Here is a 21293-nt window from a genome sequence, read left to right on the forward strand (position 1 = left end):
ATCTTTGTATGATATAATATTACTCCACTTCAGTAAGCATGATCAGCTTGCTGTAAAACTGACAATATGTCGGAACATTGTTTCAATGTTTAAACATGCTTTAACTGACTAGAATTTTCTGGAAAGGTGTTGTTCGAGATTTCAACCATGAGAGTCATTATGCTCAATCTGTGCCAAAATTATTTGAGTCTACAAACCAAACATAGGTCTTGGCATCACTTTCATTCAATTTTGTGATATCATATGCTTTCTTATTCATTTCTTATATATCATGATATAACCAAAAAACTTGGTATACGTGGTGCTGAAAGTGCCGTGGTACCCAACCCTACTGTTAGGTATTTGAGAACTTACTTAGGAGAAAATAGCAGCCATCTGGCAAAGAAATCGTGGATTTTGACAAAAATGATTTTAGAAAGCGGTTTAAAAGGTTAAAAAAATGATGGAGCGAAACCGAATTTTGGATTGCATTAATGAATAATGTATACCCAAAACCAAAGGTAACATACTGCGGTTTTACTAATACCGCTAGAATACCGTTTCACTCCTACTCAGGGCATCAGGCCTCGCTGACTTAGTTGACATGTCGATAGTTCAATGCACATGATGTTAATCACTGGATTGTTCAATGCACATGTTGTTAATCACTGATTGTCTGGTCCAGACTCGATTATTTACAGACGGCTGTAATATAGCTGGAATATTGCTGAGTCGCGTTAAGTAAGAACATTTTGACTCCAGTGGACCACGTGTATGGGTTTATCACGATACAGGTGGCGTTTGACCTGATGTTTGTGGCAATGTTTCTTGAGTTTGTAGGTCAAATTAACACCATAAAGTTAGGAAATATCTGATACTTTTCAAATGTTGAATGTGGGGTTCTTAAATTGGTCCCCGGTATGATAAAACACTAGGGTCACAAGTGAAACAGTTGATAAGGCGGTTACCTGGACTACAGATATACTAACCATTCGGTCTTCAGGCTGATGTATGTTAACACAATGGCCTGGAAATGCATTTGAACGTTTATTCATCCTTAGGTGCATAATTTTGATGTACAGATCAGGACATGATTTGATGATAGACATACCATAAAACAGAAATATTATAACATGCTTCATTGCTTGTGTCAATATTTTAAACTAAGGTGAGTTTGTTTGATGTATACATTCGGTAAAGAGGTAAATATTCTGAAAGAATGAACTTTTCTGGTGCAATTGTGCTCTATTTCAGATCCATTTCTAATTGATCTTCAGCAACCCATGCTTATTCGTAGAAAAAGCTGACCAACAGGATTGGGTGGTCGGACTCGCCACTTGATTGATACTCACCATCATATCCCAATTGTGTCGATTGATGCTCATGATGTAAATCACTAGATTGTCTGGTCCTTGTTTGGGACATATGGCTGGAATATTGCTGACCATTGAAGGTCTGGGTTAGAATATTCATCTTCAGTAACCTATGCTTGTCATGAGAGGCTGACTAAAGGATCGGTGGTCAGGCTCGATGACTTGGTTGATTTCATGTCATCGGTTCCCAATTAGCGAGATCGATGCTCATGCTGTTGATCACTAGATTGTCTGGTCCAGACTCGATTATATAGCTGGAATATTGCTGAGTGCGACGTTGAACAACAAACAATAAAGCACTTACATTTTCAACTGGGAACCGGTATATTCCAAGTTCTTCAATAAGGCGTTGCTGCATGCTGTTGGATGATGTTGCATGGGTGTGGAAATATCAGTATTGTGAAGTGGTTCCTTGTCTTCTTAAGGTGCACAGGCTCCATTATTTTGAAGGAATGGAGAAATATTTGAACATTATGCTCCATATAATACATTTAAAAGTAGCATTATCAGATTCTGTCTACCAACCCTAAATTTTAAAGAGATGTAACACAACATTTTTTGTTATTTGGCCTTACAATGAATCCGTAAAGAGACTATTAAATGTGATACATGTCGCAAATATTGGGAAACTATGACAAGTCATCAATTCTTCAGTGTATTATTATTCAGTGAAACAATAGCAAAATATATTATTTGACATGCTTTGACCGAACTAACAGTTAAATTTAACATGACATGACCAGTCAGTACATTACTTTCAAATTAAATATATAAGATTATTGTCTGTTATCCTGCCTGGCTTGGGTATATTCCTTTGCATATCTCGCTTTGATAAAGAACACCCAAATTAAAGTAGAAACACTTTTAATATATTGATGAAAATATGATTCCAGTGTTTACGAATTGAATTTATAAACATGAAGAGATATGGTTCGATTCACTTAATGCACATGAATAGTAACAGCCCCACTAATGAACACTATGTATAAAATATGCAGATTTCTGAAAATGATGAATATTGTTTGAATATAGTGATCATATCACTGCATATCAATTACTGTGTACTGTATTCATATTTCAGATTAGAACCTTTTGATGTTGCCATTATTGAAATAATGTACCTTGTGAACTGTAAAGGAGTGAAGCATGAAGTGCAAAATAATCAATGATAATATATATTTGTGTCAGAAACTATGGACATTTTAGGACATCAGTTATATCTCTGTCCTAATGAAAGTGGAGTAAGCCTATGGCGTTGTGCATTGTCCACCAAATGTCATTAGTTTTAACTTTCGGTCTTATATGTTTATCATGTTATACCTTGTGTCTAAACCCTCAAAAGGTCATTAGGTGTAGGGTAGCCTAGTGGTTAAAGCGCTTGTTCGCTCTCGTCCGAAGACCGGGTTCGGTTCCCTACATGAGTACTATTTGTGAAGCCCTTTTCCGGTGATATTGCTGAAACATTGCTTAAAAATGGCGTAAAACTAAACTCACTCCAGTCACTCAAGGCCACTGAACTTGGTAAAGGTGTATCTTTCTTTAATAACCCTTGCCATGATGTTTAAAAAATATACACAATTTCTGACCATTTATAAATGGCCTTCTTTGCAGCCAGATCGAAAATGATATTTTGGCCAATTTCTTAGCCATTCGTCAATTGCTGTTATGAAATGTGATATCAAAAAAGTTAATACAGTAATTTGTTTTGTTAAACACTATTCAGCTGTTAAACTTTACATATATGTTAGATGTACAAAGGTATTTATGTGCGCACATGACACGCTTGAAGTCTTATATTATGTCGTACTTCATAGATTTTTAGGCGTATATTACGCTTGTACGCCCCTAATCTGTACCCCTGCAAATGTTCATCAAATGAGCTCTGCTGATTCGGCAGAAAATTACTCAATCAGACCATACCCTTCTCTTCATACAGTCACTACCATACGGACAAAACCTTATACGGACAGGCTGTCTCGCTATCTATGAATAGTAATTGCGAGAGAGAAAAGCCGACAACAATGTTGCAGAAATGGCAGATTCATAGATTTATTTTATGGTTCAATGACCACGAGCAAGGCTGCCTGTGGACAGTTTTTATTCACCTAGGTTGTGTACCTAATGAACTATGTATAAAATGTACATCTCCTGGTATTAGTTGATCGTGGGCTCTAATCAAAGATAGTGTTGGGAGTTGGTTGAAATCTCGTGATGGATGATTGGTTCCATTACTAACGGGCAAACATCAAAACTGTAATGAAAACAATTTATTTCAAATACTTTACTCACATAGCACTGGTATAAATGAATTTTTTGCACTAGTTCAATGCTACTCTGTAATCTGTAATGAAGACAATAATACTTTTTACACAGTATTCACTGTTTACTAATTTAATGTCACAACTGGCCTCACTCTGTCACATACAGCACTAAAATTACTGCGTTTCAAAATCTCTTAACCAAGTTTGAGAAGATGACCAACTGCATCAAGGAACTCAATAGGGGTTTTCTGTCATTGGACCAACGTGTCCTTAAGGCATCTCAGGTGATTTCCAGTCACTCTGTACACCGCTTTCTGTTGGGTGGTGCAGCACCAAAGTCTAACTGCAATTTTGTCCTGTCAGCACACTCTAACTTCTTGATCACTTCTACCAAATGGGTAGATATTAGGTGTGTGGGGTAAAAGGTAAGGTTCTGTTCAGGCGATGGTGAGGGGGTCCTCAAGAGTGTTGTTAAAAGTACTGTCGGAAATTTAAAACCCTGTTTTTCGCATTTATATCTACAATTTATGTAGTTAATGTGTGAAAATGTGGAATATTTGTTAAACTAGGTTTGGTCTAACTACAGTCTCGGTGGTAGGGAGATAGGAAATGTAGAAAACGGTCTTTACTGAGGAGAGATTAGTGCAGAAATGAGCAATGCAGTTATTTTCTAAGTCGAAAGCGACTTATTTGGAACAGACCATGGATTTATGCAAATTAGTGTGCAACGATATTGTATTACATAGGAAACTTTTTAAATGCCCATTTTGAAATTAAAATTAGCTTCATTATAAACGATAGCTGACGTAAAGAATAATAACTTTCATGCTGAAACTATTAAGGATGAAGCTACCCTGGAGTCTCACTACCACTAAAAAGAAACAGCTAGGAGGGGTCATCTCAAAAAGCAAAACCAGTATGGGTGTATGGAGACAGTGGTGGTGGGTCGGGCTGGGGATAGAGATATCCACAAGATGAGATAATCCTTTAGGGGAATTAAACTTCGGGAAGTAAACAGCATGCCATAACAATTTACTAAATAATATCCAGTCCTGTCGATCTTGGTGGTCATGTCATATATATTTTTAGACATTTAATCTGATGGCTAATTTAAGCTTTCTATGGGTATCATGCTCTTTTACATATTATTTCAACATAAACTTTCTGTAAGAAAGACACGTAAGATGTTAATCAATAGATGAGACATACCGTATATTACCGTCTATAAGACGACCCCATGGATAAGACGACCCCCAAACTTGACCCTTAAAATCCGTGTCAAAATGGTATGTTTCGTGCATAAGTCGATCCCCGCGATGGGGTCCTAATCGGGGCAAACACAGACAACTGGCAGTTACCAATAATTATAACTTTGGTCAACATTATTCAAAGAATTCACAGTCATATATATTGCGTCTACTCACGAATCAAAACGAAGTGTAGTTGACAGAAAATGCACAATATATTTTGTTTCTCTAAATATCATATTTATTGTAGCAACAAACTGGCTTGCTTAATTTACCCTATTCAACAATCACGAACTGATTACAGTCTCGTTTTCCATTGACTGCTAGTTTACAGTAACATCGGTAAAAATATGTGAATTTAAATGGCTTCCGTATTTTACCCCATTCCATGTGCGTACAACTTCTGCTAACCACGTTCATGAGGGTCCGTATAACCTTAGTGTTGATCATATATATTTTACATAAAAACTAATTAAAATTACACATGGCTAGGTTATTTCTTTGGGTTAAATGATAGTACTCTGTATTATATTTTACTAATGACTGCGTCAGAATTCGTCCCGTTATATTATTGTGCATATTTGAAATTGTCTGCTGCTGATTGCTATTTCCGGCTCAAATACACACGGTAATCTTAATCTTAATTAATTTATAGAGCAAAAACTGTAATTAAAATTACACAATGCTAGGATATATTTCTTTGGGTTAAATAATAGTATTCTGTATTATATTTTACTAATGACTGCGTCAGAATTCGTCCCTTTATTTTATTGTGTATGTTTGAACTTGATCGCCGGGAAACGTGCACAGCTGATTGCTATTTCCGGCTCAGATACACACGGTAATCTTAATCCCTGCAAATAATACAATGCCCAGCAAAAACAACTTAGAACTTAAAAGGTAAATAATCTTGTCTAGTGATGTTTAATTGCAAATTTGACATCTCTACTGACAAAGTCGTCTTCTGTTGTTTGTTCGCGTGAAGTGATCTGATGTTGTTTTCTTACCCTGGAAAAAGTTTGTGGCTAAAGTAACCCATGGATAAGACGACCCCTTCTACAGACTGCGTTTTTGGTCCTCACAACTCGGCTTATAGACGGTAATATACGGTATACAACGCACATAAAAAAGCATCAGATATCTTTGAGATGACCCCTGGTGCCTGAAGGCAGCACATGCATTTCATGCCAGGTGAGTCGACGGTCTGTCGTCATACCTGGCTGAGCGACCTAATTGCCATCTATAGTCTATTGTTTTCAGCAGCTATTCACATTTTTTCTAAGTTTTGCCCGATTTTACAAGTAAACATGCTTTTCTTGATATCCTGTTACGCATCCTACTGAACGCTCAGTTAGGCCGATGTGGGTTATTTCAACATATGCTATTTGCAATTGTGTAAATTATAGGGATACAGAGTAACAGCCTAAATTTTTTTTTTATATTTCCGACAGTACTTTAGTGTAACTATTTAATCTTCCCAAAGTACCTTTCCTTGCCTTTCTAAAACAACATGGTAAAGAAGCTAATGAATCTTCCTATTTACATGATTCTAACACCTGTGAACCCGGGTTAGATTATTTATCTTCAGTAACCCATGCTTGTCGTAGGAGGCGACTAACAGGATCGGGTGGTTAGGGATCTGACTTGGTTGACACATGTCATCGGTTCCCAATTGCGTAGATTGATGCTTATGCTGTTGATCACTGGATTGTCTGGTCCAGACTTGATTATTTACAGACCGCCGCCACATGGCTGGAATATTGCTGAGTGTGGCGTAAAACTCAACTCACTCACTCACTAGAAACTTGTCTAATTCTTAGAAAACTCACTTCACTTACTGAAGAGTCATGACCGAATAGTTCTTGAAGATTCTGTGAAGTTTATGTTCATGATATATATGTCATCACTTTAAAGAAGCAAGTTGCATCATTTTACATTGGATGCGAAATTTGCAAATGCAATTTCATAATAAAACGAACAGAGCAACCTTACATTTTTGAAAAATTCCATAGAATTTTAGGAATTCAAAAAAATATTTTCATGACACTTGCTAGATCTATGACTTGATTCACAAACTCTTGATATGTTTGAATATGTCATTTAAAGTAATTAGTTCATGTACAAGTATTTGGAGTGTACTTTATTAAATTGTTTACTGCTCAAATACGAACGGGGGCGGTGGGGTAGCCCAGTAATAAAGCGTTCTGTCACGCCCAAGACCCGGGTTCGATTCCCCACATGGGTACAATGTGTGAAGCCCATTTCTGGTGTCCCCTGCTGTGATATTGCTGGCATATTGCTAAAAGCGATGTAAACCCTTACTCACTCACTCATGACCTTTTATACCAATTTGCAACTGATACTTTTAATAACCAATACAAATCACGAAAAATCTACTTGAATGTTTTACATGTGTACAATACATATACTTACATAAAGTACAAGCTGTAGAAGCATGAAGCAAATGATTATTGTACACATATACATTATCAATTCCATTTTGTTTTCACGTGTTCTTGGTCAGAGTGAAGAAATTAAGACAAAATGTTTATCAGGGTTAATTTGTGTGTTTAGTTATGGTTAACATGGTAACAGTTTGTCTTCTTTTTTTCTTTCTTTTTTTTGAATCAATAACTTATGAAATAAGGCTTCTTTTTTTGGTAAAAATGCAGTGAATTTGTCTGACATGTTGAATGAATTTTGTATTTTCATTTTGATTTGTGGATGTGTAGAAAATTCATCGTTGAATCGTCTTTGAAATAGGACAGTATATATTTATGTATTTAACTTAATGATCATTATTGTAATGTTATTTCTATTGTCTGTTTGGCTGCTTCTTATGGGCGATGAAGAATAATGTAAGTCTATCTGATGAGTGGTTTACATATAGTATTGTATGTATGTATGTATTTACTTTCTTGTGTTGTACTTGCACATGGCTTATCTCACTTTTCCTTTTCTTGTACACCCATTAAGAATAATCCAGGGATTTAACTAAAATATCAGGAGATTTGTCTAATACTTAAAAGGCACAATGTCACACCACACTTTTCTAAAAATAAATAATGCATTGCTCTCAATAATACTAACTATCAGCCCTCAGGGAAGCTACCATATAATTGATTAAAAAAATATTTACGCATTTAGATTACAATATTAAATTAAAAAGTTCGAATGAATTAATGCAACGTTGCATTAAATCGACTCTCGTACCCTCCACCGACCGAACGTTATTTCAAGCGAACCCCATGGAGTTGTGTCCCTTGGAACACTCTTTATGAATATCCTATGCATACCGTGTGATTTGAAACCAGTTCGTCAAGCACCGACAACACCACATGCGACTGTTTTCGAAGTACGGAGCAATTGTTTACATTCCATATATGGCAAGTGTTGTCTATTTGGAAGCTGTTCGCCTCAAAGTTTCAATTATCGATTTCAGGCAAGTTGTAAGGAATAGTAAGTCTACTATTGCATCAGCAGGAAGTTAAAGTGAGAGCATATGCCGCAATATATAAAATATAGGTCAAAATATTGTCGAAAATGTGTGATATTGTGCCTGTAAATTATCCAGAAGGTTAGCAGAAATATTATCAACCTAAGAAGTTCAGGGGTATAGAGTTATATCAAGAATTTCTGTCCATCCGTCGTTTTAACGACATATTTGTTCCACCTGTAGCTTGTAAAACTATTGGTTGGATTGTTCTCAAATTGGGGGCCACCTTTATTGTCTAAATGTGAGGTGCAGTGCAAATTGTGATAATGATATTGTAAACTTTTTTAAGAATTATAATAATTTAAGGATTTGAACTTAGAAACTTGCTCAAACAATAACTTGGAAAATCATTGGATTATTTTCAAATTTGGGGACCAATTTTAGTCTAAAGGAAAGATGCAGTGCCGAATTTTATTATGATATTTTAGTTTTTAAAAGAAAATATTGTTTGTAGCAGCAGCGAAAATATATTGTCTGGTACGTCAGCAGTGATCAGGTTTTATTATGAATAATTTGCACAGGGACCTTGGGCTTGTTTAATTTTCAACCCTGATTGAGTTCAGTCAAGCATCTTTCGCTCATTATCATTATAGCTTACAGATGGTATAGACAGTAGCTGTATCACATTACAGGTTTCTCTTCTGAACCTTGTAATCAGCTTCTCAGTATGTAGAGAAGCTGGTCTAGAGCATGTATGGTATACTTTCTTCTTCGTATGATTTGTCTCCAATTACATGCCAGATACCCTGAGTACTGCATGAGTCTGTAATTATATGTAATCAGTAATGACATTTTGTAAGCATGTTACATGTTGTAAGTGTTCATAATGACAAGATTTTAAAATATTCACTTTAGAAACATTCCCACTTGGGTACAATGTGTGAAGCCCATTTCTGGGTGTCCCGCTGTGATATTGCTGTAATATTGCTAAAAGCGGCATTAAACCAAAGTCACTCACTCACTTAAGAAACCGTCAATTTCACAGTGCATGATAAAATATACTCATGGAAACAAATAAAGGGAACACCTGAAAGTACAAGTGTTCCTTTATTCTTTTCAGATTTTCACCACAGTGCAATTCAAAGCTTGTGAAGAAACCAGGGAAAAGAATAAAGGAACATTTGTACTTTCAGGTGTTCCTTATTTGTTTGTTGAGCGCCAATAATACAACTAACTGCTGAATGTTACAACCTTAATTATAATTGCATTGTGTATGAAAATGAAGATGGTAAACTTATAGTAAGTAAGAATTTTCTGATGATGAATGTATTTGACTCGATTATCGGCTCCAAATAAAACAATTCATATGCGTTGATTATTTCCTAGGCAAGTTTTATTTTTGTTACAATCCTAATTTTTCTCTTCCTGTATATATGAAAAATGAAATGACAGGCATAGTAAGTATTTTCTGATGATAGGGAATGTATTTGACTCAATTATCAGGTCAAAATGAAACAGTTGATATGTGATGATTATTTTCTAAGCAAGTGTTATGCCTGCAAATCATTCCTTGATTTGTCTGGTAACAAGCTGCACCATGTTGATCAAGTGCATTAATGGCAACAGCTGTATTCAATAAAGGAAAGCGTTATTGTGAAACATGTTAAATGTATCATTTTCTATATCATGTATCCATATTTCTATGACATATGATTATCAGTGGTATAACTGGCAATAGTAAAGTGTATTAAAGATCATGCTATCTGTAAAGGCCATTCATTGAAGTAATATTTATCTGTATATCAGTTTAAATTATGTATATCATGCATAGATGCATGTCCACTTTATTATGCACTCTGATCTCGGACGGACCAATGAGTCCTTGTGGAGATTTCAGAATAGGTCTTTGGTAGCCATTTGTTGACAGGGGCATAAAACTCACTCACTCACTCACTCACTTGTAAAAAGAGCAGATCAATGGAAAGGGAGTGCAATGTAGCGGGAACTGCCCCGACATCGTTGCAAGGATCCATGCTTTTTCTAATAATCAGTAATTTAGCTCCATGCTCAAACTGGGGGTGGTGGGGTGGCCTAGTGGTTAAGGCGTTCACTCGTCGCGCCGAAAACCCGGGTTCGATTCCCCACATGGGCACAATGTGTTAAGTCCATTTTCTGGTGTCCCCCGCCGTGATATTGCTGGAATATTGCTAAAAGCGGCGTAAAAACTAAACTCGCTCACTCACTCTAATAATCAGTAATTTAGCTCCATGCCCAAACTGGGGGCGGAGGGTAGCTTATTGGTTAAAGCGGTTGCTCATCACGCTGAAGACCAGGGTTCTATTCTCCGCATTGGCACATTGTGTGAAGCCCATTTCTGGTGTCCCCTGCTGTCATATTGCTGGAATATTGCTAAAAGCAGCGTAAAACTAAACGCATTCACTCTAGGTCACACTGTATACATACATTGCGATCTATTATATTGTATATATTACCTGCCTGCACCTGCTGCAACTATGAGGTCTCCAATGGGCTATAAATGTCAGTCTAATACCAACATCATCAGCATTGGCAGTGTTTTAGTTGTTAGTCTTCAAAATGTGGTCAAACATGGAGGTAAGTGTATTTCACCCTAAATGGAGCCTGGAAGGGTCACCTGTACTATTTTAAGCCTCATGGATGATGTCTCTTTAGTCAGATTAAGTCCTGATTTCTAGTCCAAACTAAAACCCTACTTGACCCAATCTGTGTTGACACAGATCCTACACCCTGAGCAGATAGCCCATAATCTTGTGTCTAGTTGATCGTTATGTAGGGTATGTTCAAGTGATTATTTTGTTGGTATATTTGTGTATGTTTGTGGATAGTTGTGGTTAGGTTGTTTTCGATGAATCTTGGAACTTGAGCCAAATGCACAGAGAACCACATTTTTCGTCCTATGAGACCTTTGCATCATGTTCACCACTGGCTGCCTAACAGTTATTGCCATATTTTTGCGGTATTTACAAAATTACTGCCGTCTTTGGTTAAATAAGGGAAACAGAATTAATTATGATATTTAATTAGCTATTCATTCATGTGTCCAGCCCATTCACTGCTGCCAATCATGTTTTTATATAACCCGGTGGAAGGGAATCATAGCAGTACTAGGTCTTTCTCACAACTAACTGTAAACAAAGACGTATACGTCTTTGCTGTAAATAAAACAGTTATCGCTATTTCAGAATTTCTCTTGTCATTTGTGAAATAATTATATTTATATCATAAAGTAACCTCGAATAATTGATTGTGTGACTACATGAGTGTTTTTTACAGTAGATTGATAAGGAATGAAACAATTAATGACTTTAGTGAACTTGAACTTGCTATTATATAGATCGTGTGACATCCACCCGACTAAGTTAAAACTTTTTATAGGGTTCATAACTTATCTTTAAGTTTTCTTTTATGTTACTTACCGTGAAGAATTTGCTTTTTCTGTCTTTTTATTGTCGTCAAATACTGTGGGGGGAAAAATACCGGAAGTGTAATTGAGTGATACTGATGTATTGGCAATAGCTGTTCGCCAGCCAGTACACGTTTGATATCAAATAGCACAGCTGTGAAACTTAAAGTTAGTGGTGGGAATCGCTTGAAATTTCATAATCGAATATCGGTTGCTATTGGATTGTCCCATCCGATTAATGATTGATTGTATAATCGGTTACACTGATTAAGATTTAAATATGTATTGGCAATAGCTGTTCGCCAGCCAGTACACATTTGATATCAAATAGCACAGCTGTGAAACTTAAAGTTAGTGGTGGGAATCGCGCTTGAAATTTCATAATCGAATATCGGTTGCTGTTGGATTGTCCCATCCGATTAATGATTGATTGTATAATCGGTTACACTGATTAAGATTTAAATATGTATTGGCAATAGCTGTTCGCCAGCCAGTACACATTTGATATCAAATAGCACAGCTGTGAAACTTATAGTTAGTGGTGGGAATGGGTTGAAATTTCATAATCTAATATCGGTTGCTATTGGATTGTCCCATCCGATTAATGATTGATTGTATAATCGGTTATTACCTTAGGTTTGAGGGGTGTTGTACCCTTATTACCTAGGCAATCTGTCTAGCCACTCTGATTCTGGGGATGATGTAGCTAGATGGATAATCAAGGATAAGTCCAGTATGGTGTTCAAGTCCGGTTTATTTTAACATGAATTCTTTCACAAAGGTCCTCAAATATTTCCTAGATGTCCTGGTTTACATGTAACACAGATTCACACATCTCCTGGAAGAACTTGTTGGTTTCTTTCCCAATTCTAAAGTTACAATTTCATCTGAGCCAATCTCTCAATATGCAGAGAACCTCTCAAGTCAACGGCAGGGCTCAGTCTCTCCCGCTCTCTCTCAGTCGGACTAGTTTTGGTTCTCTTCACAATTTTTGGGCTCCTCCCCCCGAAATGATGTCCTACCTCCTCATATCCAATCTTAATAATTAGTTACTTTCATTAGTCCCTTTCGGAGACTTTATTTGGTACCATCAATTTCTTCCAGTGATAAAATGACATTTCTAGTTATCCTTAAGCCATACATCAACCCAACGTTGGCATAACTAACTAATATTTCAGACTGGTAGACGCTACTAGATACTTAATCAAAATCATTTCAGATCCTATGCATGCCCCTTTATTGACAAACTGACCAAACTGACCATCTGTATCCCAAATGTCCATCCACCCAATTTGTGTAGGAACACCAGTTTGAACGTTTCACCCTCATTTATGTCAATTGAGAGAATTTGTTATTCCCCAAGAAAAGTAAATCAATAACAGTTCAGTTAGCTTGGTCAACGCACTTTCCCAGTACATTCACCCTTCTGAACTTAACTTCAAATTTTCCTTAAATATTTATAAAATGTATATAATGTTTTCAACTCTAAATACCCTGGTTATACATGCCCCTCCCGTTGTAGAGCATGTCCCATGCGACTGATAAATGGCTTAAGTTCTAACATACATACACATATATCAAATACATAACAATTGTTTACATATCAATAAGTCAAGAATATAATATCAATGAGAAATATCAAATAATTAACTACATATTTGAGGACCAGAAAACGCAAAATTCAAATACAGGTAAGTGTCTCAGATAGGATCTGTCTTAGGTTGTACCTATCTGAGAAGTGTAGAAGACATGTAAGATCAAATACAAGTTTAAAGTAGCAATTGCTGATTGAGTATAATAAATGCAAACATTATAGGTATTACAAATCAAATCAAAATATCGAAAGTTTGGATTCTTGAACATTTTTTCTTTCCTTTTTCTTTACAAATCACGATAGTTTTACAACACCATATCATACATCCAAATTATGAATGTATAAAGCATGCAACATCAGAATACAATATGGAATCATTTATACATGAGGACACTAGTACGTCTGAGTTCACGTAAGTTTGTAAAATGAATTAGATAATTCAAAGTCACATCAGCTTTTAAAATGAAACTTGAAAGTCATCACAAAGTTCTCCTGTCTTGAAGGAACTGAAGGTGAAATTAACTTTATATCTTGTTTGTGTTACTGTTGAGCAAGGTGGTGGAGCAGAAAGACTACCTAACTCATGAATAAGTATTGGATATTGTTCACTTCCATGTACCAGTGGAAACAGAAATGAATAAAATTATGAGTACAAATAAGCACCCATATATGAGATATGGTCTTGATATCCATTGCATGTTCCCAATCATAGACCATCTATTCATTAAGATAGAGTCAGTTGGGTATATGTAAATTATCTTATTCTCTTTTACTAACTTTATGGCTCTTGAAGACACTCTTCGAATGACTTTTCTTGATAAAGTTGAGTTTTTCTGTCATTGGACGTTACTGGTAACATCATAGAGACATAGTAGTATTGTAATGTCTGTACCTTAGAAGCTGTGTAGTATTTGAGTATTTCTATCCTTTGGAAGTCAATTTTATTACCAATGTATGATACTATGTCTGTTCATACGTCAAGATTTCTCCCTTATAATGACTAAAGGTAGTACCCCAAAGAAACCCATAGATATCTAAAACACATGTCGTCAGTGGTATTGAGTTCCACATCGTCAGAAGTGTCATCATCACTTTAATTGTGAAGCCGAAGGGTCCTGTAGAACACAAACATCCGAATAAGTTCCTGTTTTCAAATACTCTGTTCCTCTCCTAATCATCAAGTCAGTATCTCTCTCAAATATAGGAATATTTAACAATCCCAATTGGTCGTCACCAATGTACCCTACAACGTATCAATATCTCATAGATAATGTTTGTAACATTCAATTAACTGAAGAACAGTTACACTGTTCATACAGCCTTAGTTCATGAGAAAATAACACGCAGTACTCGTGGAGTCAGTCAAATATTCCATCTAGAAGGTCTTGTTAAACTGTTTAATCACTTAAGTCAGTTCTGTCCCAGTCATAGGTAGTCATTCCTATGTTAATCTCTTACTTTGGTCTATCCAAATGATTGTGCGTCTTGTACTCATAAAACGCCTCTGACCAGGAAAAAAATTTTTGTCTCCCATTGATGTAATTGGCCTCCGCTTACATTCCACGACCGATTTATAGGTCTTCACCCAGGCTACGAGATAGATCGACACTCCATCCTTCGTCCCGAATGAATTCATCGTTAGTCTTTCGACTGTCCTCATATTTCAGCAACCTGAGGTAGATGCCAATCTACCCCACACTAGAGAGTGTCAGTCATCTCTAGACTCTTTTGAGCTTTTCCGTTCACGAATGCAGTCCTTCTGCTTCATAACCAAGGCGGTCTCTCTCGCTACAAATTCATCAAGTCTCACTGGTGCGGTCTCTCCGCTTGATATACATCAATTCTCATAGTGCAGGCATGTCCCTCTGCTTCATATTCATCAATTCTCACAAATGCGGTCTCTCCGCCTCATATACATCAATTCTCATAGGCGCGGGCATGTCCTCCGCGACTTTTCCATAACAATTCTCATAACTTTTGGGTACCCATATAAGTTGACACGTGTCATGATAAAGTGGGACTTAGAAATATGTCTTACTATCTTATACTCAGAGATTCAGGAACATTTAGATCAGGAGTCTTATCGTTTGGTCTTTTGCTTCCGTTTCGCTTTTCCTTTCTTTCATTGTTTTTCTGATGTGGAAGTCTTCCACTATTTCTGCTGGGAGAAATTCCCATAGGACCTATTCACTTTCTGTGACACCTACATACCGGACCTCGTACAATTTACCTCCTGTAATCCAACATACATTCTCTATTGCTTCAATTTGTCTGTCCTCTGTTGCAGGACTGGTTCCAAAGAATGGTCCTTGCTAAGATTTATTGTGTTTCCTACTTAACCCTTTTCGTCCCTAAAACAGCTATTTGGTTTGTCTGTCATGTCACTTACAGCAGACATTAAATTGTCAAAATCAGATTCAGGTAAGGTATCTGGAAACATACCTGGGTAGGTGTAACTACACCTGTGGTACCACCTGTGATTTCCTGCTCTAACTTATATCACATATTGATACACCTGGAACACCTGATGGTGTACCTGTGGACATACCTGAACACTCACCTATAGTCATGCCAGTGTCACCCGATGACTTACCTGTAGTCATATCAGTGACACCAGATGACCTACCTGTGTCATCACCAACAGGTACAGTGTGTATGTGTACATCATTAAACAATCTGACGTTGTCACCTGCACAATTGACAGGGTACACAGATAGATGGGCCATCAATAGGTGAGCCAACCTGTAATGACAGGTCACTGTGTTTATCCGACATGGAGGCAAGTTACCATGTGTACCTGAGTGCATGGCCAAAACCATATCAGGATTTGTCATATAGTCTTCAACACTATCAGTCAAAAACTGTCACCTAACATCTGAGTCCTACTGTCAGAGTCAACTTGGTAAAAAAACTGTCACCTGTGTCGACTTGTATAATGTGTGTGTTGTTTCCAGTATTGGTCTCACTATACATATTCTCAAAGACAACTTTCTCTATTACCCATATTCCTACCAAAGCAGGTATTTTAATTTCTCAACTGGTAGTGTTTATCAATCTAAATGATGCTATTTGATTTATAGGTGAAGTGATACCTCTAGTACCTAACACATGTAAAAATCTTGTAACAGACTCAATTGGTTCAATGACTCCTAATTCAGTGTCTGGGTTATTCACTTAACATGTAATAGTGTCTCTATACTGGACACTGGAATTAGCAAAAGAAGCAATAACTTTGTCTCTGCAAGTCCTTAAGTGTAAGTTACTGAGTCAATCCATTGCGACTTAAATCAATGGTAATTTACTGTCTCTGTAACCAAAAATGTAAACCTAACAATGCATCAACAGATATGTTGAATGTACATGAAATGCTTGATCAATGCTTGAGATATACCTAAAACATTTAACTGATTCCAATCTGCTCCAACCAATGCCCTTGCACCTTGTCTTGTAATAGGAAAATAGCTCTCATTCTTGTTAAATGAGAAAATATCTGATTTCATGCAGCTCAAACTGGCACCTGAGTCACATAGCACATTGTATGATTTCCCTGAATCTTAACCCTAACACTGCTATGGGATAGTCCCACACTACATGTCAAAATAACAACATCACTCAAATCAATATTCTTACTGTGATTTGGCTCTTGATCATCTTCAATTGTAAATGTGTGCCTACCGCTCTTAATGGCATTATCATGAACGTGTGCTAATTCGTCAGCAGGTTCACACCCTCATTTAGCATCACACTGTGACTTTGGCAAAAGTTTGGCTCAGAAAAACAGAATCAGCTAATGTGGCCTATCCTACCACATCAATAACATTGTAATATTCTAGCAAAGTACTCAGACATACTAAAATGTGTCCTACCGCAACCTCTGCATATCCTCCTAGGATGTGGCATCTGTGTACCATCCATATGGTTCATAGGGTCCATATGGTTCATATGGTCCATAGTACCCAGGTCTGTCTATGGACCTAGACCTCTGATACAGAGATCCTGGTTTCTGTCCCTGAGAGCTATAAAAGTTCTGTGTCCAACTAGGCTCTCGAGGCTGAAATCCTGAATTGTCCCGAATGTCACTCTGGAATGTCACTCGGCAAGGAGAAGCACTTTGTTGTCTTCCATATGAATTGTCTCTATAGTCCTGTGCATCCTCCCTTGATGTCAAGGATAGTATGTGTCCCTTAAGGTCCTCTATAACAGCCACAAGATTGTCTGAGGAGAGCGACATGCTACCAAATGCAGCATCCGCCATCCTTGCACTCTGAAGTACCTGGTCCTTTGTATCGTGAGGCCTAGTTAGGATAAACTGCTTTATCTGAGGCTTGGAATTCCTGATTACAGCGTCCTTAACAAAGTTGTCGTCAAAACGATCAAGACTCCTTGCCTCATGTTCAAGGTCTTGTAGGAAGTCCTCAAAGTTCTCAGAGTCTTTTGCTTCCTACTGTACAACATATCTAACCTATCATAAATTTTCACAGAATTTTGCTTGTACCTAGCAAGAAAAGCAGCTTTTACTTCCTCCCAAGAATCATCCTCAAAATCTTTTGCCTCAAACCATTTTAAAGCTTTGCCATCTAACCACAAACTGAAAGCTTCTTTCTTGCCCTCATCAGAATAATTGTTCAGAGAGGTAAACTTTTCATAACGTTTCAACCAAGCACTGGCCTTAGCTGATTCACTACCATCAAATTTCTCAAGATTGATGTGACCAAGGGCCAAAGTATTAGCCAATGTACAAACACTTCTGTCTAGTCTGTCTGGGTTATCCCCACGATACTGTGAAAAGAAACTAGACTGACCCTCTTTCTTAACGTGTGCTGTCGCACCCTCTTCTCTGTCATACGGCATTTTGATAGTAACAGTTGTATCTACAGTAGACTCGGCAAAACGATGTAACTCTTTCTGAGAAGTTGGTGAAATAAAGGATGCACCTCTGTCTCTAATAGGAGATCTAACAACTGGATTAGTTACAGTAGCAAATGTTGGTGAGAATGCTGGCAAATCAAGAGAGGCATTAGCACGGTTAATGGGAGTAGAAAACCTTACTACTGTACCCTCATCATCAGATGACATGACGCGATATAACACATAATTGGTACAAACAATAGTCACAAGATAGATAAAAATCAGAGTATCACAGTACACAAGCTAAACAGTCAATGCACACTGAAGAAAGTTACTAATCACACAAGTAGGCTGCTGGGGGTCTGTCCCGCTGAAACTGTCCAACACCAGGAAATCAATAACACTGTAGTGGTAGTGACCACACTGTCCAGAAAATCAATAAGTCCCGGGGCCCACAGAGTTAATGTTCACTGTCAGGCGTGGAGAGGTCCACACGGTTGAAAGGCAAAATGCACCTATTTCAGTAAATCAGGACATAACCTACCATGGATGGCTACAGTCTCTTCCAGGTCCACATAGCACATACCCATAGCAGGAGATGGAAACAGTTCACGTACCTTTCCACATGAATTGTTAGTCCAACACAATCATAACTTTTTCACACAGCAGGAAAAAACTTTTGAGCACGGTACAGAGAACTTAAAGCAATCTCCACCATTTATTACCTTAGGTTTTCGGGGTGTTGTACCCTTATTACCTAGGCAATCTGTCTAGCCACTCTGGTTCTGGGGATGATGTAGCTAGATGGATAATCAAGGATAAGTCCAGTATGGTGTTCAAGTCCGGTTTATTTTAACATGAATTCTTTCACAAAGGTCCTCAAATATTTCCTAGATGTCCTGGTTTACATGTAACACAGATTCACACATCTCCTGGAAGAACTTGTTGGTTTCTTTTCCAATTCCTAAAGTTACAATTTCATCTGAGCCAATCTCTCAATATGCAGAGAGAACCTCTCAAGTCAACAGCAGGGCTCAGTCTCTCCCGCTCTCTCTCAGTCAACTAGTTTTTAGTTCTCTTCACAATTTCTGGGCTCCTCCCCCCGAAATGATGTCCTACCTCCTCAGAAATGACTCATATCCAATCTTGATAATTAGTTACTTTCATTAGTCCCTTTCGGAGACTTTATTTGGTACCATCAATTTCTTCCAGTGATAAAATGACATTTCTAGTTATCCTTAAGCCATACATCAACCCAACGTTGGCATATCTAACTAATATCTCAGACTAGTAGACGCTTCTAGATACTTAATCAAAATCATTTCAGATCCTATGCATGCCCCTTTATTGACAAACTGACCAAACTGACCATCTGTATCCCAAATGTCCATCCACCCAATTTGTGTAGGAACACCAGTTTGAACGTTTCACCCTCATTTATGTCAATTCAGAGAATTTGTTATTCCCCAAGAAAAGTAAATCAATAACAGTTCAGTTAGCTTGGTCAACGCACTTTCCCAGTACATTCACCCTTCTGAACTTAACTTCAAATTTTCCTTAAATATTTATAAAATGTATATAATGTTTTCAACTCTAAATACCCTGGTTATAGCAGATTCTGATATCTTTCGGTATGGACTTACGAAACAAATCATCAAAATGCAAATTCAACTTATAAAGTTGAAAAATAGCGCAATGAAAAAAGCGCGAAATCTTAGTTCAAAACGATTCACTAAATTTCCCCAGCGTTTGGGAAATTCAAGTGGTTCCAACAGCTGGGCTGCGCTCATATGCGTGCGCAGTGACATAGGTTAGCGCAGCTTGGAGGCGGGCTGTCGGTGAATACTTTCGGTGAAGGCTTTGGTGTGAGGCTATTTTGCTAATGTTTCGCGTTGATATCTCACTGGCTTGAGCTTTTGATATGTTATGACAGTAAATTAACTGTTTATGTAATTTCATTTGTCTATTTCACCCACGTTCTTCTTACGAGTCACTTTCTCAGTTCGATGCTTAAAAGCAATGTCATTATTTAGTGTTGACAGAATTTCTAACTGTGATATAGATATGTTGTTGTCACAGACAAAACTCAATGTCTTGTTTTATTGAGACATGTGTGTGTGCCCTGCCTGTCTGCTAATGACAATATTCAATACACAACTGCGATCACTGACCACATGCAATTTGAACTTAACACCTATCAGGCTATACACCATAAACAAAATGCATTGATTTATGGCCCGAGTTCGATCTCTGTCACATTATGTAATTACACAGACAGGCAGGTGTGATACTTAACACATGACGTGTTATGATGTCTGTTGATTGCAAAATGTTATACACAAAAATGAGCATGTATTTACAAAACCCAACATCTCTATATATACACACACAATGAGCCGTGCATGAGGGCGGCATCTGCAAATGAACCAGCCGTTACACTTGAAGTGCACACCCACCTGCTCTGACTGGGTTGGTATCCCGGCTGCTTCGTTTCTTGGGGAAGTAAACCAAAAGTACAAAATATTGCACTTTTGATTTGCGATTGTGCGCTTATAATTTTGTTTATATGTTTTGTCATAACCAGCGTGATGTATATTATATGTCATGAATAAGTGATACTTGTGTTTTAATTATGTTTGATTTTTTGGTTGCATGTGACCTTTAAGGTAGCCAAAGATGATATTGCATGAAAACATGTTTAATGAAGGAAAATGTCCCGCATGTTACACAATGCCAACAAATGTGTGGCCAAGAAGCAGTCTGATCATCCGTGAAAACGAGTATCTGACCAAGACTGAAAGTTCGAAGCTTCAGAGAAATTGTTGAAGGCTGCTCAGTGGTGCAGATAATTTCTGTCATACTGACATCTTCAACCCAATCACAAGGTATCTGCCTGTGAGGTCATAAGTCGTTTGCAAATGCTTCTCCAATGTGACAGACGGCATTGTGACGATTACACATCAAGCAGACATTTTAATGTCTCAAGTGTTCACAGGGTCACTTTTGAGTAGGGTGAAGTAATGTCTCTGCAGATAAGAGATAATGGTTTTACTGTTTTGGAACAGTGTTGACCACCTGCATGTTCCTGGGAAGCTGATTCAGCCGTATGGTAT

The 21293-nt window shown here is 37.4% G+C and overlaps 1 long non-coding RNA gene across 1 annotated transcript; it reads right to left on the minus strand.

Moving 5' to 3' along the window:
• Positions 1–16: 16 nt before the first annotated feature.
• Positions 17–19785, minus strand: LOC124256100. The gene is made up of 3 exons (XR_006892825.1): positions 18896–19785; positions 17783–17789; positions 17–27 (listed from the first exon to the last, which is right to left on the minus strand). It is a non-coding gene; the product is annotated as an uncharacterized LOC124256100 (long non-coding RNA).
• Positions 19786–21293: the final 1508 nt, after the last annotated feature.

The sequence above is a fragment of the Haliotis rubra genome, unplaced genomic scaffold, assembly GCF_003918875.1.
Source record: "Haliotis rubra isolate DU_JTF1 unplaced genomic scaffold, ASM391887v1 Scf618, whole genome shotgun sequence".
Taxonomy (NCBI): Eukaryota; Metazoa; Mollusca; class Gastropoda; order Lepetellida; family Haliotidae; genus Haliotis; species Haliotis rubra.